A 26,534-nucleotide genomic window follows, 5' to 3' on the forward strand; every position below is an offset into this window, starting at 1 on the left:
ATGACATAAAATTTTACAAAATTTCTAAACATACAAGTGCATAACATTAGGGGAGAGCGGGGGAAATACACGCACCTAAGGAAATATCGATGTGAACCATTCGATACGTCATTAAAACCTACGAAAATGAGTACATACCATACAATGGACATTTCTCCACATATTCCAATCGTCTGTAAATAGTTATAAACATTACCTTAATTTTGAACATTAAAATAAAAAAAAGTGCAAATGTGTGGTATTCCCCACCCCTGAGGGTAATGGCACGCAAAGTACTAGGTAATAACACGCAAAACAAACAAACCACAAAAATGTACAATACTTGCTATTTTTATTTGCTATTAGTTACTACAAATAGTAAACAGTATATTTAAGAACGAAATAATGTAATTCTACAAACATCTCTTATAATTTTCGTTTTTTACATTTTTATTGATGTGAAAAGAGTTCATTTTCTCATACAGCAAAGATCGCACTTGTAACCTTTTGGAGTGTTCCAGCCACTACATTCTTCATGACTCCATCTGCTACAAGAAATACATCAATACCATAGTCCTCCATCGTTCCCAAACTCTCCACAAACTGAACAGACATCTTCTGAAATCGCCAATGGATCAATATCGTCCATTTCTTCGTCATCACAAATGTTCTGCAAGTCCAGATTTAGGTCACCCTTGCTGCTACTTTCACTTTCTTGGTGGTGTTTCTTCTTATATAATGGCTGTTTCTTCTTCGAGACTTTTGTAAGTTGCAGATTTCTGCTCTTATTTGCTTTATCCATAATATTTCTTTTCTTGTTTCATTCAGCTTTCTTTTTCATGGCTTCTTTTTGTTTCTTTATTGATAACTCTGTTAGCAGTTTATTCTTCTCTGGAGTTGCCGTAAGGATCACTGACTTTCCCTTAGGCTTTCCATTGGCTTCTTTCATCTTAGGAAGAAGTTGTTTTTGTTTAGGAACAGGAGATATGTCAAATACACTAACGTGCTTAACACATGCCCTCTTAGTTGATGTTGTGACCTCTTCTAGGCCTACTAGAAGTGGAACATCTTCTGCTGGAGATCCAGGAATCTGTTCTTGACTCCTTTGGGGGATATGTGGCTCGTTTGTAGATGCAACCACTTCATTTCCATTTGTAGCATTCGGAACCTCTTCATCTTCAAGGAAAACATCTCTGAAGATCTCACATTGTTGTAAGTCGTCAAGCTGAAATTTGTTTGGATTGAAAGAGCAAATCCCACCTGCCTTAAACCCTGATGCCCTTCGTCCGTGGTAGCAACCTTAATAAATGCCTTATTAAAAAGTTCTACTAACTCATATGGTGTAATTTTTTGATACACATGTGACTTCATATACATGTCACATTCACGATTGAAGGCTGATTTCAAAGAAGAAAAGAATGTAACATCTAGTGGTTGAAGCTTGTGAGAAGTTTGTGGAGGTATGGTTACCATGACAATAGAATGTTTTTTTACAAAATTCAAAAATTTCAAGTGAAATGTGGCTGCTGTGATTATCTAAAATCAGCAGCACTGGGTAATCAATAGTTGATTTTACATTGTTCTGAAAATGTTGGATCCATTTGAAAAATAATGACTCATTGGACCAGCCATTGACGGAACAACCATATACTGCACCACCTGGTCCACCTTTACTTAAGAGATTTGACATCATCTTCCTGGGGAAGATAAACATAGGGGGGTTGTAGGTACCAGCAACACTGAAACAACATATCACAGTCACGTTTTTCCCCCTTTCCCAAGACATGGCCCCACCTATTTGTTTAACACCTTTAGGAGCCAAAATTCTCTTGGACTTTTGTACAGTATTTATGCCCCTTTCATCGACGTTGAACACTCGCCCCTCTTTAAATTTATATTTTTCAAAGACATGTTCTAAGTTTTTAAAATATGCATTAACCTCTTCTTCATTAAATATCTGTATTCTGTTAATGCTAGTTGCTTCAGGTTTTTTCATGCTAATACTTGTGTTTCTTTTTAAAAATAGAGCTAGCCAATGCTTTCCAGCTAACCTACATGACTTATCAAAATTGTTTGCAATTTTGGTAGCCTCTGCATACTCAAATGCAATCTTTTGCAGCTGGATGCATGTAATGCCATAGAACAGTTTGGACATTTTAATAACATGATCCCTAATCTCATTTCCCTGTTCTGTCGAAAATGTTGGGTTTCTTCCAAGTTTTGGACCCTTGGAATTTTTAACGTTCATTCTCGTTCACAGAGTCGCTTCATGAATCCTGAAAGCTCTTGATACTTCTCTTATTTTTCTTCCGGATTTGATGGCATCAAGAGCCTTACAAAGTTCCTCTTGCGTCCATTTTCCTTTCAGGGTTTTTCTTTTATAATATCTACCCATCTGAAATTTTAAAAAAAAAAAAAAAAAAAAAAAAAAAAAAAAAAAAAAAAAACCTCGTTAGTATCGAAAATATAACCTGCAAGGGGGAATACCACACACTTCAACAGCTGCGTGGCATTACCCCACTGTAAGTTCGATGACTAACCTAAGCATAACTTGGCACCTAATTCAAATAGCGGGACAAATCTACAATTAAATTAAAGGTTTCATCTAGGGTTAGTAGTTGATATGCAAGAATTACATTAAAGGAACTTATAGTAGCACTTACCTTGCAAAATACAGCTGTCCAAAATTACATGAGACACGCCGAAAATAAACAATACTTCACTGCTCCAACAATGCCACTGGAAAATGGCTGGCGTAAGCTGCGTAGTAGTTGTTACTCCTGCCGGCAGGGTGTAGCACCAACTGGGAACAGCTTGCGCCATTCAAACTGCGTAAATCAGGTTGCATGGGATTACCCACATGTGTGTAATTCCCCCACCTTCCCATATATGTACATAACTATAATATTTCATAACACATTTATATCAGAGAACTTCATGGGCCATAACTTATTCTTGATATTTCCCAAAATTTTCACTGTGTTAACACAGTTCATTACTCATTATTGGCACCATCTTCACAAAAACCACTCTCACGATTTGCTGTAGGTCCTTTCTGTGAATTCTCCCTCAAATTTTCACTCACGTTTATTGTATTGTATTGTACTGATGCAAAGTGGTGTTCAGCATTTACAAACATGAATAGACAAACAAATTTTCTAAATTAGTGCACTAGTAATTCCTATCTCTGTATTTCTAGTAAGAATGATTATTCATTAATTGGAAATTTACTTATTATAAATGAACATAACTATCAGTATAATGACACACAGAAAATTTACAACAACACATGTATATAAATCAAATGAGAATGGAAGCTACTTTATTTACTCAACTGGTCTCCTCTCACTCTGGCCAATTACCCTTCTTGAAATGAAGTTAGTGAAATACTCTGCATGTTTAATTCCTGTTAGAAAATAATAACATCAAAGAAATGAACTTTGCAGCAATTTATATTAAACAAGTCACTAAATAAATTAGTAATTCACATAGCTTCATTAAATAATTTTCAGTATTTTATCATTTTTTTTAAGAAAGAACACTGAAAACAGTGCTGTAATGTCCAGCAGCTTCTCAACAAGTTATGTTATATTTCTTGGGCATGTCATCACAACAAAAGAACATTCTCTTGTATATCATTTCACTTTCCAATTTATCAATGCTCATTATACTGCTTATTTATTCCCTTACAAACATGTTGACTGAAGAGGTACTTTTGCAAAAGAAGCTATTACAAAGACAGGGTCCCTAATTATTGCTGTTTCATATATACTTCATAGTACTTCATATTCACTTTATATTTCACCAATTCATTACTACATACTTCTCCATTACATAATACATTGCTGCTTCATATATTTCATTCTGCTTGGTTTTATACACAAAAAAAAGACTCTATTTTATAGTTCTCAACAGCAACCACCCATATTAATGGCAAGACATTACTCTCTATCCCATAGCAGAGAAAAACTTATTCAAATGATCACTTTATTTTCCTCGTGTCTGAAGAGCAAGTCTCTGACACACTTCGTTCTCATTGAAATTTAGTGTATGTAACATTTATTTTTACTGCAATATTCTTAATCTTGGCCTGAAAGACTTATAATATGGTACACACGTATTGAAAAGATGAACTTTCATACAGACAACTGAACATAATTACATTTTACAGGGGACCAATGACTTTCTGAATTTCATATACTTAGGGGACGCTGGGTTAACTCTTTTTCAAAGCTAATTGTACCATCACAAATATAAACAATTCAAGAGTATAATTTTTTTTTTTAAGGAAACCATAAATATGTTCCATTAGGTGGGCTGTACTGTGTGAGCTAATATGAATGTTGTCTATTAGCCACATTTGCAGATATTGATAAAAAACTGAAATCCACTAGTAAGAGTAATTTATTTTTGCATTTAACAATTTCTCCTACAGTTTTACTTGTTTGAGTTAGATTAAGTGTTTATTGCTTTATAACACTTCATGAAATATGAGCTGTGGGTGGAGTCATTTACTTTTCATGTTGAAGATTGTTGATAAAGTGAAGGTGGAATTAAATGTATCAGTAAAATCTGTGGTTAAGGGGATTGGTTCAGTTAACACCAAACAATTTTATACAAACATCTAATAAATTACATAAATGTAAGCTTTGCACTTTCAAGTAAAAACCATTTTTCATGCAGTTTCGTTTACTTTCTGTCGGAAAATGCCTGGAAATTCAACTTTATGTTGACCTCTAAAGGCTAAATATAGGAGTGCCTGCTCTGATTTCATGAGTAATTTCAAAGAAACACATTCTAGTGCCCAAGAAATACCACATATAACATTACAGCCCTTGTTGGTTTATTGATTTATTGATCCATCTTTAAGAAATTTTCATGCAGTTGATGTCGTCATTTTACATACACTATATAATTACAAAATAAGTCATACATTTTTAACATTCTGAATGAGTAAATATGTTTTATACTGCACATGTCTAGTAGTCATTAAACATAAATGTGTCGTGTAGAATGACAAAAGGAGATACTGTATGTGTAACACAATACACATGCTAAGAAAAACATTTTAACAAGTATAAATGAGACAGGCTTAATACATGTTAACCATTGGGGAAAATGCATTATGTAAATAAAGCACAACCGCACGATACAATAACATTTTCAGAAGTGCTCATGTAATATGGTGGTCATGTCATACAGCAGTTTTAATATATTACATCAGTTTTATTACATACTTTAAATTTTTCTATTGTATAGGATGCTTTTTGTCCACGCCACCTTTTTGTAATATTTTTGAAGACATTCAGTGATACACTGTGTGCTGTAGGTGGTAGCATGTTAAATAATTGTATCCCTGTGTATGTGTAACTGTTTTGGGATTTTTAGGCCTAGTAACAGGTGTAGCATTTCCTTTGGTATTTACTGCCTCTGACATTTGGAAAAGCTTTAGTGTTAGTAGTATCAAACATATAAGTTCACACATATTTAATGCCTACGATTTTTTATCGTCTTATGTACCAGACAGACATCCCACAAATTGGCAACAAATAACAAATATTTCAGTGGGAGAACATGCAAGCACATCTGCAGATGACAATGTTGAGAATCTTGGATACCAGCCAGAAGATAAGCAAACAGAAATTACACATACATTATAAGTTTGGCAATGTACTAAGACGGGTGCAAGGAAAACAATGAGACATAGAAGGAAATGAAAAAAAAACTGTCCTTAATAGTACAACAGTTCAACAATGGACAGAGGCAGCAGCAGAAGACAGAAGAGCACAGCGATTGCCAAAATGGCATAAATTAAATTCAGTGTGCCAAATACTGGCAGAAAGCAGCAGGAGCTCTGAAGATCCTGATCATGTCCAGTTCGATGATTCCTTTGATGCTAACTTGTACACAAGTGGCTTTGAAAATGACTTCATTGTAGTTAAGGTACAAGATAAAACTGCCACAAGTAGTCGCAATTATTTGCTGGAGTGATTAAAATGTGTGTTGATGACAGTGAAGTAAAATTATATAAGACAGTAGTTTATAATACAAAATTTGCAGCTGCAGAAAAAGAAGAAGATACCTTTGTTGCTTCAAATGAAATAATTACCAAACTATCCAATGCACTATGTCTCACTATGAAGACATGATCTGGTTCCGGAATAATATCACTAAACTCAGTGTGCACTAGTTTTATTATTGCTATCATTTTTTTCATTAATACACTCATAAATGTGTGTTTATCATTGTTACAAAAGTTGTTGCAATTTTTTGGTATTTATGGTCATGTAATTCATTTATTTAATTGAGAGGTCCAACTAACACTGCAATATGATCCAGGTTCCAACTGTTGCCTGCTACATACCTGCAGAGCAGCAAGTTATGCATTTAGCTTTTTCTGTGCTTTCTTAGGAGTCCTGGGGTGTAAGGGATGTTTGAATGCTTTGGTGCAGATGCAGGAGAAGCTGGCCACAGTTTGCGAACAGCTGAAAGTACTTTTAGGTACAGTCAGCGATCCTGAGTCTGCTGCCTTGAGGTGTATGAGGTGTAGCAGTGGTGGACCATCCGGCATATCACATGGGAAACTTCAGGTGTCACTCAGTCCTTCAGCAGAGTCTGAGCAGGCAAATGGGGTTTGGGGTTTGGGGTTTGCTGCCTATTGGGATCTTGACTGTTAACTATGTTATGGAGCCACATAGAGAAACAGCACAAGTTCTTCTTCTTCTTCTTCTTCTTCTTTTTTTTTTTTTTTTTTTTTTTTAAAAAAAAGGCTAGGTGATAGTTTGTATTTGTATTTCTATTTTATTTGTCTCATAACATACATTTACAGATCTACTGATGATGCTGTACAGGAGACACTTAAATTTTAGCCTTATGATATACATAATTACATAATTCCCTACCACTATTTTTACCAGTACTGGTTGATTTTGTTTTTCTTATGATGTGATAGTACATTATCTTTACATATGTGTACAATATTATACACAATGCCATAATATTAAACAATCACAATAGTAAAATGATGATTTCATCGTTCATAAATTCCTCAGTTGAATAGTAGTATTTTCCACCAGGAGATCACATAGTTTCCTCGTTAGTGAACCTATCTCCATGATCAGTACATCTCTACCCTTGAGTTTATTGTAAGTTTTCAGTCCCATGTACTGGGGTGTCCGTTGGTTGAGTTTCAAGAGCTGTTGCGGAAGCATGAAATTATCTTTGTGTCTAATGTTGTACATATGTTTGAAATGGTTTTCTTCCATTAGCTCAGGTTTATTATGTAAAAAGATGATAATTTCAAATATGTACAGTGAAGGGATAGGTAATATTTTTAGGTTATTGAATAATGGGTGGAAGGATGTTCTGGGAGGGGCAGCACACATTTTTCTAACAAATCTTTTTTAAAGTAGCAGGATTCGTGACATGTACCTTGAATTTCCCCAAAAAATTAAACTGTATCTAATTACAGATTCAAAGTAACTGTGGTTCATCACTGCAGCTTATGTCTGTTATACCAAATCCATTGCAAAGGCAAGGCTGTTTAATGTTGCAGTTAAATAATCTATATGTGCTTGCCAGCTTAGATTTTTGTCCAAGTTTAGTCCCAAGAATTTAAAGGACTGAGCTTGGTCCATAACTTGATTTTTATGTACAATACTAAAGTCACTGAATTTTGATTGACTGGTTCCAAATTGTGTAAACAAGGTCTTTGAAAAGTTAAGTTTATGGCCATTATGTTGAAACCATTTATCTAGGTTGTTTAGTGTTTTTATAACACCCTCCAGAATTTCTCCCGCATTTTGTTTCTCAAGGAGTACATAAGTAGTATCAGCAAACATGACTGGCTAGGCATTGATATTAAGAAACTAGACTAAACTCCATCCGAACAAGCCTTGGAAGGTCCAACGGTACCGACCGGCCACTGTATAATCCTCAGCCCACCGGCATCACTGGATGCGGATATGGAGGGGCATGTGGTCACCCCATCACTCTCCCGGCAGTATGTCAGATTATGAGACCGGAGTCGCTACTTCTCAATCAAGTAGCTCTGAGTTTGCCTTACAAGGGCTGAGTGCATCCATCCAAGTGCTAGCCTATCCCAACAGTACTTAACATCGGTGATCTGATTGGAACAGTTGTTACCACTGCAGGAAGGCCATTTGCATTGATACTAAGAGGTAAATCATTTATGTAAAAGAGAAACAATATTGGCCCTAAGATTCAGCCTTGAGGGACTTCTTGTGGTATTGTACCCCACTGAGATGCGTAATTTACAGTGTTAGATGTTATGATTACACTTTGTTTCCTGTTTGTCAGATAAGATCTGAGCCACTGCAGAGCATTTGGTCTGACGTCATATCTGTCTAGTTTATGAAGCAGCATGGAGTGATTCCCAGAATTGAATGCCTTTCCAAGGTCGCAGAAGACACCTGCTACTTTGTTGCTTTTATCTAGTGATGAGCAGATTTTTTCAATGAATTCATTAACATCACTCATGGTGCTTTTCCCTTTTTGGAACCCATACTGGTTTTTAAGAATAAAAACATGTTTCACAATAAAATTTATTATATGGACAGCAGCTATTTTTTCAAATACTTTGTATAGCACTGGGAGGATAGAGATGGGGTGGTAATTTCACATATACTCTCTTGATCCTTTTTTGTGCAGTGGTTTTACCTCTGCATACTTTGATCCCATCCTGGAGTATTTTTGTTTTTTTAATTACATAATAGCATTTTTTACATCTTCAGCTGAGATTTTACTAAATATCACAAAGTGGTCACTGTTCTTGTTTAGGCCAAAGAAATTCACACTGTTTTGATAAGTAATCACATTTACATCAGATTTTGTTACATTTATGAGAAACTTATTAAAACATTGAGATATTTGAGAAGAGTTTGAAATAGTAACGTTGGTTTGTATGTTTTTTGAAATTTCCTGGTGGTTAACTGTTGTATCTAATTCTGATTTAATAATAGACCATACTGCTTTAGTCTTATTCTCATGTCCTAAAATGAACTCATCATTTGACATTCTTTTGGCAGCTTTAATAGCACTTTTAAATACATTTTTATAATGTCTCACATAGTTAACAAATTCAGGGTTTCTATTGTGTTTTATTTCTTTATGCAGGTCTCGTTTTTGAGCATTAGACACTTTTAAGCCTGGAGTCATCCAGTTTAGTTTACTTTTAACTTTTTGGTACCAGATCCTATTTGGGAATGAGTCATTGAATACCCATAGAAAACTTTTTAGAAAATTATCATGCTTCTCAGTACCTGACACACTATTATTTATGGGCCATTTCACTGTATCTATCTTGTTGCGGAATAGGTTTGAGTTAGTTTTACTAAAGTCTCTTTTCATAAAACCTTTATTAACGTTTGGGTTATTTTTTCTGGCAGCTGAATAAACAATGCAGAATGGTCAGAAATTCCTAAGTCTAAACAGGACTTGGTTACACTGTCGAACACATAATTTGTTAAATTTTGGAAATTTGTGGTAAGATCCTATGGGACCAAACTGCTGAGGCCATCGGTCCTTCAGCTTACACACTACTTAATCTAACTAAAACTAACTCACACTAAGGACAACACACGCATCCATGCCCTCCAACAGGGGAAGCTGCAATACACCTCAGACTGTGTGGCTACTCCACACAGCATAATTTGTTAAGATGTTGCCTATACAAGTAGTTGAAATGGCATTCTCTCTAGTGAATTCACAAAAATTTAGTTTAAAACCAGAGTTATGAATTTTGTCAACAAACTGTTTTGAGCCACTGTCTTGACTTATCATATTTACATTAAAGTCAGCTGCTATTATGATATTTTTTCTCCTTTCTTTCTTAAGTTTATCAAGAAGACACTGGAGTTCAGCCAAGAAAGTTTTAGTTACTGCACTTCCCAGAATTCTGTAAATTGATATGACTACTTTTAGTTCAGCACAACAACTTTCATAGAAGAATTCCTAACTTAAATAATCAAAATCTGTCTTTATTTCATACGTTATGCTGGTATTGGGAAGTACGCACGAGCCCCCATGGGATCTTTCTTTTCTGCAAAAGCTGCATGCTACATTGAAATGTTCCAGTTTACTTAAAATTTTTATAGATTCACTAGTTAACCGATGCTTACTTGAATGGACAACCTTGAGTTTTTGCTTTGATTATGGATAATTTGCAGGTCTTCTATTTTTTAAGCTATCTGTCCTCAGATCATTTATTTTCCAATGCATTAAATAATTTTTTTAACTTTTCTTTATCTGTTTAAATACACATTTTCATAGATTTACTACCTCAGTTTATTCTTCGCACCACTTACTAATAAAAAAATCCTTCTGGTGGGCTAGTGGTGAGACTCTTATCTTTTTAGGGAGACAAGTGACTCCTGTTGCTTCTGCTATTGTTGATGTAGTTTCCATTATTGGTGTTGCTTTTTTACCTTGGCTCCCGTCACTACACACTGCAGCTGGTGCTGTTCCTTCCTCCTTTATTTCCACAGGAGAAGCTTGAACTGCTGCTGCAGTTTTCAGAGTGCTAGCATAACTTTTCCTGTGACATATTTCTTGTGTGGTATCTGTTGTTGACACTGTATATGTACTGTCAATCTCTAAGTGATCTTTTGGTTCTGTTTCTGAGGTTTCTGGCATGAAGATAAATGGTCGTCTTGCGGCCTTGAGAGATGTCACTTCTGTTACCTCACACGTCTTATTTATAGAATTAGACACAACACACTTGTCGTTGAGAGGTATGGCTATCTAGATATCCTGCTTAAAGTATAACTTTTGACAAATTATTTCTAAAAGCTTGCAAATAATTAATTTCTTTCAGACTCTGTTCAAATGGTGGCTATAATTTGTGTGGAATTTTCTTCCAAGTTCACACATATCCACAAATGTTGCATTTTTAAATTGTCTGCAGATATTTCGAACGTCTTTGTTTGCTTTTTGTACCGTTCATTTACAGAGCACCAGTTTGGTAGGTCATGGCAATGTGCAACTGAAAAAAATGATCACATTTGTGTTTCTAAACTCAAGCAATCTTGGCATAAGAGAAATGAGTTCACTTCTATTGTTCACTGCTATTTCGTATGTTCCAGTGAGGAAAACAGAGAAATCATTTGTGGTCAGCTCCAATACTTTTTCATGGCTTACTGCAGTCACAGCTTTGAAACTGGCACCTGTTTCACAACGGCGTTGATTTTGTAAGTAAATCTATTACTTCATTCAGCAACTATTCCTCATTCTTGACTATCTGCAAACACATCAATTTTACTGCACTGGTTAAGGGAAGTTTACATGTTTCAAAAATAATGTTGTCGACTGCTATGTTTTCTTTCGAACTAGTGCCCTCTACTACGAGGTACTCTGATGAACACTCAACAGATGACATGCAGACAGCAAAATTAGATAACATTCAGAGTAAAGACACTTCATCTGTCACAATTTTATCAGCAAATTGTTAAAACATTTGTATCAAAGTTCCTGAGTTTACTCCCCTCTAGGTAATTTCTAATGCTCAAATTATTCTTGAGACTGAAAGCTGGCTCAAAGCCATGTAGAAAGCTCTGAAGTATTTAGTAGGCTATGGAACATGTATCACAAAGACAGATTAGGCACCGTAGGAGGGGGAGTGTTCAATGCAACTGACAAAAGTATTGTCTCTAATGAGATTGATTTTGAGTGTGACTCTGAAGTTATCTGGACACATACGACAAGTCTATGTGAGATCAAGTTAATTGCTGGATATTTTCACCAGTCACCTGATTCTGCAGTGATAATTTTTGAGTCATTCAAAGAAAGTCTATGCCCAGTAGTGCAGAAATACCAAGATCATGCTACATTAGTTGAAGGCAACTGTAACGTACTAAGTATAGACTGGGACGTCTATGGATTCATTCCAGGGTACATGGATAGACAGTCTTGTGAAATTCGAGGGTGGTTTGAAAAGTTCTTGGACAGGAATAGAAAAAAAGTACATACATCAGTGAAACTTTTTTATTTTTCAATGTAGTCTCCTTGTAGATTAGTGCACTTGGTCCAACGATGTTCCAGTGCCTTGCTCTGATCTAGAAAATAAGTTTCTTCCAGGCCTGTAAAATAGTATGAGGGCGCATCACCTTGATGGAAGAAGACTTTGTTTCTTGCTAAACATGGCCTTTTTTGTGTATCTTTTGTTGCAATTTGCCCAGGAGGTTAGCATAGTTTTCTCCAGTAATTGTTTACCCAGTGGGAGATAATCTACAAACAGAATCTCCTTCACATCCCAGAACACTGATGCCATGACCTTTCCCACCGAAGGAATTGTCTTTGCTTTCTTTGGTGGTGGAGAATAAGCATATTTCCACTGCTTTTACTGTTGTTTTCTGTCTGGAGAATGGCAGTGCACCTAAGTTTCATCTGTGTCACAAAATGGAACAAAAATTTTGTTCTTTTCTCCTAAAATGGGCCAAACATTGTTCTGATATGTCCATTTTTATGCATTTTTGATCCAGTGTCAAGAGTCACAGCACCCATCTAGCAGATCATTTTTTTTTATTTCTAATTCTTCAGTTAAAATGTTATATACCCTCTCAGATGACATCTGACAAGCATGAACAATTTCAAGCACTTTCAGTCAGTGATCCTCCATGACCATTTTGTGCACTTTTGCAATGATTTCAGGAGTAGTGACACATCTTGGCTGACAACTGTGTGGATCATCATCTAAACTCTCCTGATCAAATTTAAATTCATTTATCCACTTGGCAACAGTTGAATATGAAGGAGCAGAGTCCCCCAGTGTATTCTGGAAATAGGCATGAATGTCCTTTGCTTTCATAACTTTCTTTGCAAAGTACTTAATCATTCCTCAAATATCGATTTTTACCACCTTCGCAAATCACTAAGCAGGAACAACAACAGAACCACGTCACCGCCACAGCTCTCTTCCAACAGGATTGACGTGGCATGTATTTACAGTCAACAGTCCAATGAATATCATGTGAACAACTTGTTGCACTAGCACTGACCTCTCATCATGATTCCGAGAACTTTTCAAACCTCCCTTGTACCTTAAATCCTTTTTCCGAACACTTTCTTGAGCAGCTAGTTCAAGAGCCCACACACGATGAAAATATTTTATACTTCATAGCTACAAACAGGCCTTATCTAAATGATGGCATCAGTATAGAGACAGGGATTAGTGCCAATGATGTCATCATAGCAACTTTGGTTACTATGGTTCATAAATCAATCAAGAAGGCTTGGAGAGTATTTTTACTAGAAAGAGAAGATCGACAGTTTTATTTTCCTCACTTTTTGATGCACACTCGTGTCTAAGAACAGACAGGAAAATCAGAACAAGCTTGCAGTAGCCACCAGAAAGATCGCGGGAGGCGCACATTGGCACGGCGCGTCACGGACGGTAGTTGCCGCAACTAGAGTCCCGTCCACCAGAGGGGACGCGAGAATTCGGACGCAACTTCTGCCGGCATAACAACAACAACAACAACTCCGGCAGCATGTGCCGTACCCAGTGAGTTAACATCGGGGATGCCTAGGACACAGTCCCGGTCTACGCTAAGTGAAGTGCGACGTAAACGTGAACAGTGTTACTACACAATTGGCGACGAGTAGGGCCGTTCTTTCGCGTGTTGCGTCATTGTTCCGGTTTCGCAGCTTCTACACGGCATGGAGGATTTAGTGCGGGTTTTGGTTGATTAGCAGACGGAGCTCATGGCCACCATGAAACAAGCGCTTCCGGCATTGCTCTCCACGCCGTCTGCTCCAGCGCCGTTCCCTCCTCCCTTTCCCCCGTATGACGAGACGGCGGAGGATTGGGACGCATATGAACATCGCCTTCGGCAGCATTTCCAAGCGTTTCATGTTGCCGATGCGGAGGTATGTCGTGCTCTCTTCTTGTCTTGGATCTCTCCCTCGCTGTATCATGTTTTGCGGCAGCTAGCGCCGTTGCAGGAACCCTCGTCCTTGTCTTTTGACGCATTGTGTTCATTGCTGTCTTCATAATATCGCCGCCGCACGCATGTTGTGGCGGCTAGGGTCGAGTTCTATCAATGCACGAAACAGCCCCATCAGTCTTACCGCGCATGCCCGCTACCCTGCACGGTCTTAGACGCAAGTGTCATTTTGTCACGGAGCAGTCGCGAGAGTCGTATGCCCACGTTATGGTACGCGACGTCATTGTTCGTTCGGCCCCTGATAGGGAGGTCCGGCAACGGGCCCTGCAGTTAGAAGACCCTTCCCTCGAGGATGTCCTGTCCATTGCTCAATCGTATGAAGTCTCTCATGCAGCAGGTCAACAGCTGGAAGCGTGGTGCGACGTCGCGGCGGTTCAGGGCGGCGGCGCCACGTCCACTGTGTCCGGGGTGGACGACGTGCGAGCGGTACAATCTGGCCGTTACGGCCAATCCCGCACGGCGTGTAAACAGAATTCCGGCCGCCGGCCCCTGTTGCCGTCCTGTGCGTCGTGCTATATACATCATGATCGATCAGAGTGCCCCCAGCATTGGGCCGTTTGTCGCAAATGTAATAAAAAAGGTCACATTGCTAATGTTTGCCGCTCAGCCTCAAAAGAATCGAAGGAAGCAGGTACAGAGGAAATGGCGTTGACATTCACGAAGTTTCATCGGGTCGGGCTCCCGAGGCATCGGCACGCAAACTCTTTATCGAGGTGTCGATTCGGTCATGCCGGTTACAACTGCAAGTAGATACGGGTGCGGCAGTTTCGTTGTTGAATGCACAAACTTATTCCGACCTTGGATTGCCCCCATTGGCGCCAGTTTACCGGCGTCTACGCGGTTATGGTAAACAGTTCATTCCCCTACAGGGTCAATTCACTACCGATGTGACTTACAAATCAGTCACTCGGCCTATTACTTTTATTGTTGTCAGTGATGCGAGCTCCGCTAACCTTTTTGGCCTGGATGCCTTTCAAGCTTTCGGTTTTTCTATCGCTGACACCATACAGTTGGTCTCCGAAGACGTTCCCTATCAATCATTGGAATCTTTGATCTCAGACTTTCCAGATATTTTTGAGGAGGGCCTGGGGCGTGTTTCAGATTTTGAAGCTCACTTAACGTTGAAGGCGTCGGCTCGCCCGCGTTTTCTACGCGCGAGGCAGATCCCCCTTGGCTCTCCGCCCTCAGGTAAAGGAAGAGCTAGACCGGCTGACAGCCCTAGGGGTCGTTCTTCCCATTTCTTGTAGTGAGTGGGCTTCGCGCCCTCGTTATTGTAAGGAAGCCCTCGGGAAAATTACGTCTTTGTGGCGATTTCAAGGCCACCATTGATTCCCAATTGGTGGTGGACACCTATCCTTTGCCTCGTGCTGATGAATTGTTCTCCGCCGTGGCGGGAGGCCAATATTTTTCGAAACTTTATCTTTCGGAGGCTTATCATCAGATACCACTTGATGAGGACTCCAAACGGCTGGTGGTCGTCAACACCCCGTTTGGCCTTTACCAATACCAGCGGTTGGCCTTCGGAATATCCAGTGCCCCGGCGATATTCCAGCGTTATCTTGAGCACGTCATGTCGACAATCCCTCATTGTATTAATTACCTGGATGACATAATTGTCACAGGCCGCAGCATGAAGGAACACTTGCAGAACCTTCGCACCCTCTTTCTCAAATTCAGGTCTGCGGGCTTGCGTTGCAACCTGCATAAGTCAAACTTCTTCCAACCGTCCATTGAGTATGTGGGCTACACCATCTCTCGGCACAGCATCCAGCCACTAGGAAGTTTGGTCCAAGGTATCGTCGACCTTCCTCGGTCCACTTCGCTGAAAGAGTTACAAGCTTTTTTAGGCAAGATAGCCTATTACCACCGGTTCATTCCCAGGGCTTCCACCATAGCCCACCCCTGTACTGCCTTCTGCGCAAGGGTGTTCCTTTTGATTGGTCGCCTGCATGTGAGCGAGCGTTCACCTCATTGAAGGGCCTCCTCACGTCAGCAGCTTGTTTGGCTACTTTTGATCCCCATAAGCCATTGGTCCTGGCTACAGATGCTTCGCAGTAGGGGATGGGGGCGGTCCTGGCCAACCACAACGCAGATGGTTCTGAGCAACCACTGGAGTTTGCGTCTAAAACGCTTAGTCCCGTGCAGGCCCATTACTCCCAGGTGGAAAAAGAGGCTTTGGCCATTGTCTACGCTGTTACCAAGTTTCACCCTTTCTTGTATGGCACGAAGTTTCAGTTAATCACTGACCATAAGCCGTTAATATCGTTATTTGGCCCCGCCTCTCAGATTCTGGATAGGGCGGCCCACAGACTACAGCACTGGGCCTTGTTTCTCTCTAAGTACCATTATGACATTCATTTTCGCCCTACAGGACAGCATGCCAACGCCAACGCTCTTTCCCGTCTTTCGGTGGGCCCGGATCCTACATTCGATCGAGAGGAGATTATGTTTTTTCATTTGGATGTGGCGTCCCGCCAAGTGATTGATGGCTTCCCGATCACTAGTTCTCGAGTCGCCAGGGAAACGGCAGCTGACCCGGTTCTCTGGCAAGCAGTTCGCCTCATTCAGGAGGGGTGGTCATCCCGCCCTCCAGGCCGTGCCTCGGACCCACTTCGTAATTATTTTATTCTACGAGACCACCTCTCGGTCTTGGAAGGAGTTCTCCTTCTGGCTACTGGTGATACAGCTCCTCGCGTGGTTGTTCCTGCAAGTTTACGAAGGGAGGTCCTCACGTTATTACATGCGGGGCACTGGGGTGTTTCCCGTACTAAAACCTTGGCTCGCAGACATGTGTACTGGCCCGGTATTGACAGAGAAATTGAGCACTTGGTGGCCACCTGTTCCCAGTGTGCGAGCCAACAGGCATCTCCCAGGGCAGCGTTCTCTTCATGGCCGCCGGCAACCCAAGCATGGGAACGTGTTCACATCGATTTTGCGGGCCCGTTTCAAAATGGCTTTTGGCTCATTGTCATTGATGCTTATTCCCGATTCCCATATGTGGTTCACTGCTCCTCAACCACTTCAGAAGTTGCAATCCAGGCACTAGCAAAAATCTTTTTTGTGGAAGGTCTGCCAATCACCCTGGTCTCGGACAATGGACCGCAGTTTATTTCGCAGACCTTCCAGGATTTTTGTAGGCGCTTCGGTATTCGGCACGTTTGCTCTCCCCCCTTCCATCCACAATCTAATGGGGGAGCCGAGCGCATGGTGCGCACATTTAAGACGCAGATGAAAAAGTATGTGCACGAATTTCCTGCGGAGGAAGCATTGACGTTTTTCCTGACGGCATACCGGACCACACCAATGGGAGAACGCAGCCCCGCAGAGCTCCTCCATGGGCGTCAACCTAGGACTCTGCTGCACCTCCTCCGGCCTGGTCCTCGCCAGTCTTCGCAAAACGGAGTACCTGGTTTTCCACTGGGTATGTCGGTCTGGGCCCGTGGGTTTGGTTGCAATCCACGTTGGATACCGGCTGTGGTCCTGCGCCAAAATGGCCGCCGGCTCTATACCTTGCAGGCGGGGGACCGGGTGGTACGTCGTCACCAAAATCAGCTACGTCCACGTTCGGGCACCCACCCTCTGACCTCTCGGACACCGGCTTCCCCATTGCCAGCACCTGTGTTGGTTTCGCAGGGGACGTTACCTCCTCTCCCCGCTGTGACTCTGCCGCACTGCAATGGTTCTCAGCCTTGGCAGCCTCCAGTAGCTCCAGCACCGGCATTGCCATTGTTCGAGATGCCCCAGAGAGAGCCGGCCCCCCTCGCTGGCCCGGTTTCTCAGGAGGCTGGTTTACCTGTGGTCATCCCATACCCATCGTCCCCGCCACTGGGTCTTGCCCCTCCCGAGGTGGAACAGGATCCGGAGTTCGACAGCTTGTCGCCCGTTCTGTCCCGGGCTCCGGTTGTGGGATAACGGGGGCCTCTTCGTGTGGGTCACTTCCAGCCGTATTTGAAGGTTCCGGCTCGAGGGTTGGCAGATCCCCTTGACTCCAGCCTTCCAATGGATGTGGAGGTCATCGCTCCTGCCCGACGCTCCACCTTCCGATGCAGTGCATCACAGTGGCTTCACCCCCCGAAGGGGGAGGAGTGCACTAGCCACTAGAAAGATCGCGGGAGGCGCACATTGGCACGGCGCGTCACGGATGGTAGTTGCCGCAAGTAGAGTCCCGTCCACCAGAGGGCACGCGAGAATTCGGACGCGACCTCTGCCGCCATAACAACAACAACAACTCCGGCAGCATGGGCCGTGCCCAGTGAGTTAACATCGGGCATGCCTAGGACACAGTCCCGGTCTATGCTAAGTGAAGTGCGACGTAAACGTGAACAGTGTTACTACAAATCACATGTCTAAAAGTTCATGACATATTTTGAAACCCAAAACAGATCATGAAATAAACACAAATATACAGCAGATCTGATGTCTAAAAGATTCTCCTAGAATACAAAGCACTATCCTACAGATGGGAAAAATGGCTGGAATTTTTGGATAATTTTTGATGTCCTAAAAAAGCTGGTCTCTGTATGTTCTAAATCCACAATGACGGGTTGGGGATAGCATTCCACCTGTCCCAACCAGAGGAGGCTGGTCTGCCTGGACTTGTCTCTGAACACTACAACAGAGAAGGTATCATGCAACTCCGTAATGTCACAGAATTTTCTGTAGATACCTTGCTCTGTCCCATCTTGTTCAAACCAGTTTGCAGAGTCTCCTATGCCCCCACGAACGCACAGGACTTTAGCAACAGCGAAACACGGGAAGTAACATAGTTCACAGAAGTTACCACATCCAGTTGATGGTGTTGTGTGTATTACTTGTGAAGACCCCCCTGCGGGTTCGGGGGTTAGAATAGGCCCGCGGTATTCCTGCCTGTCATAAGAGGCGACTAAAAGCAGTCTCAAATGTTTCGGCCTTATGTGATGGTCCCCTCTCGGGTTTGACCTCCATCTTTCTAAATTATTCCGAAGAGCGAGCCAATTGGGGAAGGGCGCCTTACATGGTGCACTGTATCCGTCATGCATTGAGACCTTTAGCCGGCTTTTTCGTCGTTGCAATGGTGTCCCGCTCGTTTTCCATCTCTTGGGCGAGGATACGTCCCTGGGTGCGATTACCACGCTGCACTCTGCAGTGTTGCTTTTAACAGCGACGACGACCTTGGACATTTTTGCACCTAAGATCCAGCACGGTAGCCAGTCTGTTGTGGTGGGGCTGCCATGTACCCTGTTGGTTGTAGCCCCCTGACATCACAGGGATCGCTCTACTGATGCCTGCGTTATTAACTCCCCACGTATGCCAAGGAATAGATGCCCATCTCCCTGGGGCATCAGGACCCCCGGCAATGGCCATCCTTCCAGGTGGCTATTGCTGCGGTTGGGTGGCGCCCGTGGGGAGGGCCCTTGGTCAGAGTAGGTGGCATCAGGGCGGATGACCCGCAATGAAGAGTGGTACATCATCTCTCGCTGGCAGCCAGCCACCAGCAGTCTCTATGCGTTCGAGGGCTCATTTTAAAGCTAACGTTTATGACCCCAAATCGTTCCCATCCCTGGCCACACCATGGGAGGAACGAAAGGCAATGAATGACAGTGACGTGTATTCGCCCAGGTATCTCGTCTGTACCAGAGCTGATGGTGACTCGTTTCTATCCGTGAAGCCTCAGTTCTTTGTAGAGCATTTAGAGGACAAGTTTGGGGAGGTGGAGGGCTTGTCCAAAATGCACTCTGGGTCAGTTTTGATAAAAACGGCGTCCTCTGCCCAGTCACGCAGGTTACTTGCTTGTGACAAGTTGGGGGATGTTCAGGTTACCATCACCCCACATAAGAGTTTAAATATGGTCCAGGGTGTTATTTTCCATAGGGACCTCCTTTTGCAGTCTGATGACGAGCTGCACGCCAATTTAGAGCGCCGAGGTGTACATTTTGTCCGGCGTGTTCATCGGGGTCCGAGGGACAATCAGGTACCTACCGGTGCCTTCATCTTGGCCTTCGAAGGTGATACCTTACCAGAGAAGGTCAAGGTGATGGTCTACCGGTGTGACATCAAACCCTATATCCCTCCCCCGATGCGGTGCTTTAAGTGCTGGAAGTTCGGTCACATGTCCTCTCGCTGTACTTCTAGCCTCATATGTCGATATTGTGGACGCCCATCTCATCCCGATACTCCATGTGCTCCGCCTCCTGTCTGTGTCAACTGTGGAGAGCCTCATTCCCCTTGCTCGCCGGACTGCAGTATCTTACAGAAAGAACGCAAAATCATGGAATATAAGACCCTGGACCGACTGACTTACACTGAGGCTAAGCGGAAATTTGAACGGCTACATCCCGTGCGCATGATGTCTTCTTATGCCTCCACTGTCACTCCTGTTCCAGCTCCTTCAGCTGCAAGATATACAGTCAGATCTCAGAATCAGAGGACCTCACCTGCCCCCTTGACGATGGGGGCCCCTTCTCTCGCTGTTGCTCCCACACCATCTACCTCGGGAGCAGCACCCACTAAACCACCGGGGACACCAGTCCCCACTTCTAAGCGGGAGAAGCGTAAGTCTTCTTCGGCTTCTCTCGCTCGGAAGGGATCCCTTGGGTCACTCCCTTCCCAGGTTCCTACCAACGGCACAGCAGACACCAACCAGTGCCTGAAGAAGCCACAGATCGCTGGTCGACGGGCTTCGCGATCCTCTTCGGTCCCGGAGACTGACTCCAATAAGCCCTCTCAACAACGGCAACCAAAGGAATAGCGAGAGAAAACGACTTTGAAGACCCGAAAGTCCAAGACACCTGCGGTGGCACCTACTCCACCGCTACCTAAAAGCTCTGCGTCTGAGGATGAGGTGGAAATCCTTGCGTCCGCTGAGGACCTCGATCTCGCCGATCCCTCAGACGCAATGGATAGCACTTGCACAGGTGGTCCATCGGAGGCAGCAGGTGACCCAGCGGCGTAATCTGCCTTCCCAGTCCCATCACGCCTTTCTCCGCAATGGACAATACCATCCTCCAGTGGAACTGCAGCGGTTTCTTCCACCATCTAGCTGAGCTCCGCCAACTTATCAGCCTTCACCCTTTCTTCTGCATTGCTCTTCAGGAAACTTGGTTTCCAGCAATGTGAACCCCCGCCCTCCGTGGCTATCGGGGTTATTATAAGAACCGGGCAGCATATGAAAGGGTGTCTGGTGGCGTCTGCCTCTATGTCCTTCACACTCTGCACAGCGAGTCTGTCCCTCTCCAAACACCTTTAGAGGCTGTCGCTGTTTGGGTGTGGATGCAACAGGCTGTTACCGTCTGCAGTCTTTACCTTCCACCGGATGGTGATGTCTCGCAGCATGTCCTGGCTGCGCTGATAGCCCAATTGCCGCCACCTTTCTTGCTATTGGGCGACTTCAAACGCCCATAACCCTCTGTGGGGTGGGTCAGTGGCAACAGGTCGAGGCGCCACTGTTGAGCGTTTATTGTCGCAGCTCGATCTCTCGATTTTAAATGATGGTGCCTTCACACACTTCAGTGTGGCGCATGGCACATACTCCGCCATTGACCTTTCAATCTGTAGCCCTAGCCTCTTACCGTCTGTCCAATGGAGTGTGCATGACAACCTGTGTGGTAGTGACCACTTTCCGATCTTTCTGTCACTGGCCGGCCGGAGTGGCCGAGCGGTTAAAGGCGCTACAGTCTGGAACCGCACGACCGCTACGGTCGCAGGTTTGAATCCTGCCTCGGGCATGGATGTGTGTGATGTCCTTAGGTTAGTTAGGTTTAAGTAGTTCTAAGTTCTAGGGGACTTATGACCACAGCAGTTGAGTCCCATAGTTCTCAGAGCCATTTGAACCATTTCTGTCACTACCACAGCGTCACTCTTCCGGCTGCCCTAGCAGATGGGCTATGAATAAGGCTGAATGGGACTTCTTCTCCTCCACTGCCGCTATTGAGCCTCTCTCTAATGATGACATTGATGCAGTGGTTCAATCGGTCACCACCGGCATCGTTACTGCCGCCGTATCTGCCATTCCCCGTTCCTCTGGGTCCGCTCGGCGGTGGACTGTGCCTTGGTGGTCGTCTGAGATCGCTGCAGCGATTAAAGATCGCCAGCGGGCGCTACAGCGTCACAAGCGACATCCCTGCATTGAACACCTCATCACCTTCAAACGACTGCGTGCACGGGCCCGCCGCCATTCCGCCAAAGCAAGCAGGAGTGCTGGGAGCGGTATGTGTCCACTATTGGCCCCCATGTCTCTCCATCGCAGGTCTGGGCCAAGATCCGACGCCTCCATGGCTATCGGACCCCTGTCGGCATCCCTGCACTCTCACTGAATAGAGCAGTTTGTACAGACTCCGGCGAAATTGCCAACAGCTTGGCAGAGCATTTTACTCTTAGTTCCGCTTCTTCCAATTACCCACTGGCCTTCCGCTCCATTAAAGAGCCGATGGAACGTCGGAGCCTTTCGTTTCGCACCCACCACCCGGAATCTTACAATGCTCCATTCAGTGAGTGGGAATTTCGCAGTGCCCTAGCCGCTTGCCCTGATACCGCTCCTGGGCCAGATGGCATCCACTGTCAGATGCTGAAACCCTTTCAGTGGACTGCCAGCGGCGCCTCCTCGATCTTTACAACCGTCTTTGGGTCGAGGGGGAGTTTCCGACGCAATGGCGGGAAAGCATTGTCATCCCCGTTTTGAAACCTGGAAAGAACCCTCTGGAGGTGGACAGCTACCGTCCCATTAGCCTCACCAACGTTTTTGCAAGTTGCTTGAACGGATGGTGAGCCAGCGCTTGAATTGGGTACTGGAGTCTCGAGGCCTTCTGGCTCCGTCTCAGGGTGGGTTCCGTAAAGGCCGCTCCGCCACCGACAATCTGGTGAGCCTGGAGTAGGCCATCCGTACTGTCTTTGCCTGCCGTCAGCACCTGTCTTTTTCGACATGCGGAAGGCGTACGATACGACATGGCGTCATCACATCCTTTCTACGCTTCATGGATGGGGTCTTCGGGGTCCTCTGCCGATTTTTACCCGCAATTTTCTGTCGTATCGTACCTTCAGCATGCAAGTCGCGGCCTCGTATAGTTCCTCCCACGTCCAGGAGAACGGTGTGCCACAGGGTTCTGTTTTTAGTGTCTGCCTGTTTTTAATAGCCATTAACGGGCTCACTGCGGCCGTGGGAAATTCTGTCTCCGCTTCCCTGTATGCTGACGACTTCTGCCTTTACTACAGCTCTACTGGCATTGCAGCTGTTGAACGTCAGCTACAGGGCACTATTCGCAAGGCGCAGTCTTGGGCTGTAGCACATGGTTTTCAGTTTTCGGCTGCCAAGACCCGCGTTATGCATTTCTGCCAGCGCCGAACAGTCCATCCTGATCCGCGGCTTTATCTTGCCGACGAGCTCCTTGCTGTGGTGGAGACCCACAGGTTTTTGGGTGTCGTTTTTGATGCCCGGCTGACTTGGCTGCCTCAGATTCGGCAGCTTAAACAGGCGTGTTGGCGGCATCTAAATGTTCTGAGATGCTTGAGCCACACCCGCTGGGGCGCCGACCGATCTACCCTGATACAGCTCTACCAGGCGTTAATTCAGTCTCGTCTGGATTATGGGAGCCTGGCTTATGGCTCAGCATCCCCATCTGCACTGCGGGTACTGGACCCAATCCTACACAGCGGCATATGGCTTGCCACTGGTGCTTTCCGCACCAGCCCTGTGGACAGCATACTAGTGGAGGCAGGTGTCCCTCCCCTGCAGTTACGGCGCCAACGTTTGCTGGCCGCTGCCCGGGCATCCAAACTATCGTCTCCTGTTCCCGCAATCGGTCGTCCATCTGCCAGAACGTCGGCCCCGGTCTGGTTGTAAAATCGCGGTCCGCATCAAAGAGCTTCTCTCCGGGCTTCGGGTTTTCACTGTTCCACCTCCTTTCTGGGCCACTTTGCATACACCCCCATGGTGTGTTCCTCGCCCTTGCCTTCGGCTCGACTTGGCACAGGGCCCGAAGGACTCAGTCCCTCCAGAGGCCTTCCACCGCCGGTTTTATTCCATCCTGGCCACGTATCAGGGCTCTGGCATTGTTTACACTGACGGTTCGATGGTTGCTGGTCATGTCGGGTATGTGCTCACTCTAGGGGACCATTCCGAACAACGTTCCTTGCAGGATGGCTGCAGCGTTTACACTGCTGAGCTGGTCGCCATCTTTCGTGCCCTAGAGTATAGCCGCTCCTGCTCAGGTGAGTCCTTCGTTATCTGTAGCGATTTCCTGAGTGGTTTACGAGCTCTCGACCAGTGTTTCCCCCGTTCTCGTCTGGTGATGACTATCCAAGAGTCCCTGCATACTCTTGACCCTTGTGGCCGCTCTGTGGTCTTTGTGTGGACCCCCGGTCATGTCGGTATCCCGGGCAATGAACATGTTGACCGCCTGGCGAAAGAGGCCACGAGTAAACCATCTCTGGATGTTGGCCTCCCAGAGACTGATTTGCGGGCAGTCATCTGCCGAAAAGTTTTTGCGTTTTGGGACGCTGAATGGCGCGATCGGATCACACCCAATAAACTCCATGCCATTAAGGAGGCAACGACTGTGTGGCGGTCATCCATGCGAGCCAACCGCAGGGACTCAGTCGTCCTTTGTCGGCTCCGCATTGGCCACTCCTGGCTAACACACAGTTATTTAGTGCGCCGGGAGGACCCTCCTCTATGTCGCCGCCCCGGCTTTGACAGTGGCCCACATTTTGTTGGCCTGCCCCCTTTTAGCTGTGGTCAGGCAGACATTTGTGCTGCCTGATACGCTCCCTGCCCTTTTATCTGATGACCCTGTTATGGATGGCTTAGTTTTACGTTTTATTCGGGCAGGGGGTTTTTATCGTTTACTCTGTTTGTTCTGTTCTTTTGTGTTGATTCTGGCCATTGGCCTACGATTTTACGCAGAGTTTTTAATGTGTTCTCGGTGGTTGGCTTTTCCTTTTTATCTCTATGGTCGGCCAACCACCGTCACATTCTGTGTGATTTTAATTTGGTTTGTCTGATCTCTGTAGGAGTATTTCTTGCCCTGTGTCGTCTGACTTCTTTCCTGCTGTTTGTTTTTATTCTCTTTGGGTGGTTTTAATTTTTTGGAAAAAGGGACCAATGACCGTCGCAGTCTGGTCCCTTTAATCCCCCAAACCAACCAACAAATTACTTGTGAAGAAGAATTTTTTTGCGGCCAGTAAGATCTGCGTTTGTTATGTTTTTCATCAAAATTTTATATGCTGCACTGAACTGTTGTAATAACTTAGCTATTCTGATTTCTAAGAGATGAAAGCCTGTAGGAAGACTTCTTCAAAATTAAACCTCATTTAAACATTTTGAGTTGTTAAGAAATGGAGTTCTCGAATATTATTTTTAGTCACTGACGTACATAATAATGAAACTCACTAAAAGCAGAAGAAAACATGCAGCAAAACTGGAGATACTGTGGGGAAATTTTTATTTGCAATACAAGATGCTGAAATAGCAGGTAAGGGTAAATGCGAATGTCTCGGCTTACATTCAGAAAATTTGTAAATCAAATCACTGTCTACTAAATTCAGTGTTTATTATTAATTTTAAGTACCATCAGGGAGTAAATGGTTTAGGGTGTAAGTATAAGAATTTCAGTGTTATACTGGACAATTTTCAGATATTACCTGTGAGGCTTAAAGAGAAAATGCTGTAGGACAGATTACATAAAAGTATGCTGTTGGCCTGCTTGTGGGCCAGTACAGTGAGAAAGATTTATAAGTGCAAAAGAGGTAGTACTGATCTTTTCGGGTTTACCAAAAAGACACAATTTCTGAACAAATGTTCCAACTTCATTCTAGATAATTTGTTCTTGTTTTCTTGCCAACTGGCAGTTACTGTCTCATCACTATTTACTATCTGACGCTAACGTCAGGTTATTTACACAAGGTCAGGTTATTTGCACAAGGTCAGGTGCTGATGTTACACCCATCTGCTTAGACCTGTGACGTAACTGTGATGTGGTGTGGTGTGTGATGTCATGGTGAGGTTAGATGTTTTTGAGTTTGTCTGTGTTTGTAGATGGTATGTTGTATTTGGTGGCACTCTCTCATGCTGCATGTTTGTTATTGAGTTGTTTGACACAAACTCAATGTTTCAGGTTGCTATTGGAAGAATTTGTGCTGGTTTTCTGGTGAGATAGTTTGAATCTTCATATTGTGGCTGATGGATTCATTTTTATGTTTGGAAATATTAGTGCCATGTGTTTCTTATGGTCGGAGATTTAATATTAATTTTTCTTTCTTCTACAGTTGTGAATAAAATACAGATATTTATGAGTAGGTCATTGCTTGTTGCAGTGGGAGACGATATGATGGCTGTTATAAAGTTTCGGCAGTTACTAACACGGATGGTGGACAGTTTTTTTTTTTTTTTTTTTTTTTTTTTTTTTTTTTTTTTTTTTTTTTTTTTTTTGTGTGTGGGGGGGGGGTTGGGGGGGGAGGGGGGAGGGAAGGGAGGAGGGGGGGGGGGCGCAGCCCAAGGACTAGGTAAGGCTGGAAGGTGAGAGCTCGGTTGTGTGTGGCCAATCTGAATGGGAAAGCAGAGTGTTAAGAGTAAAATAAATTGTCCCATACCTGTGCAGGTAGTATTGTATGTGTGGGTACAGT

The sequence above is a fragment of the Schistocerca nitens genome, chromosome 3 (genome assembly GCF_023898315.1).
Source record: "Schistocerca nitens isolate TAMUIC-IGC-003100 chromosome 3, iqSchNite1.1, whole genome shotgun sequence".
NCBI classification, from domain to species: domain Eukaryota; kingdom Metazoa; phylum Arthropoda; class Insecta; order Orthoptera; family Acrididae; genus Schistocerca; species Schistocerca nitens.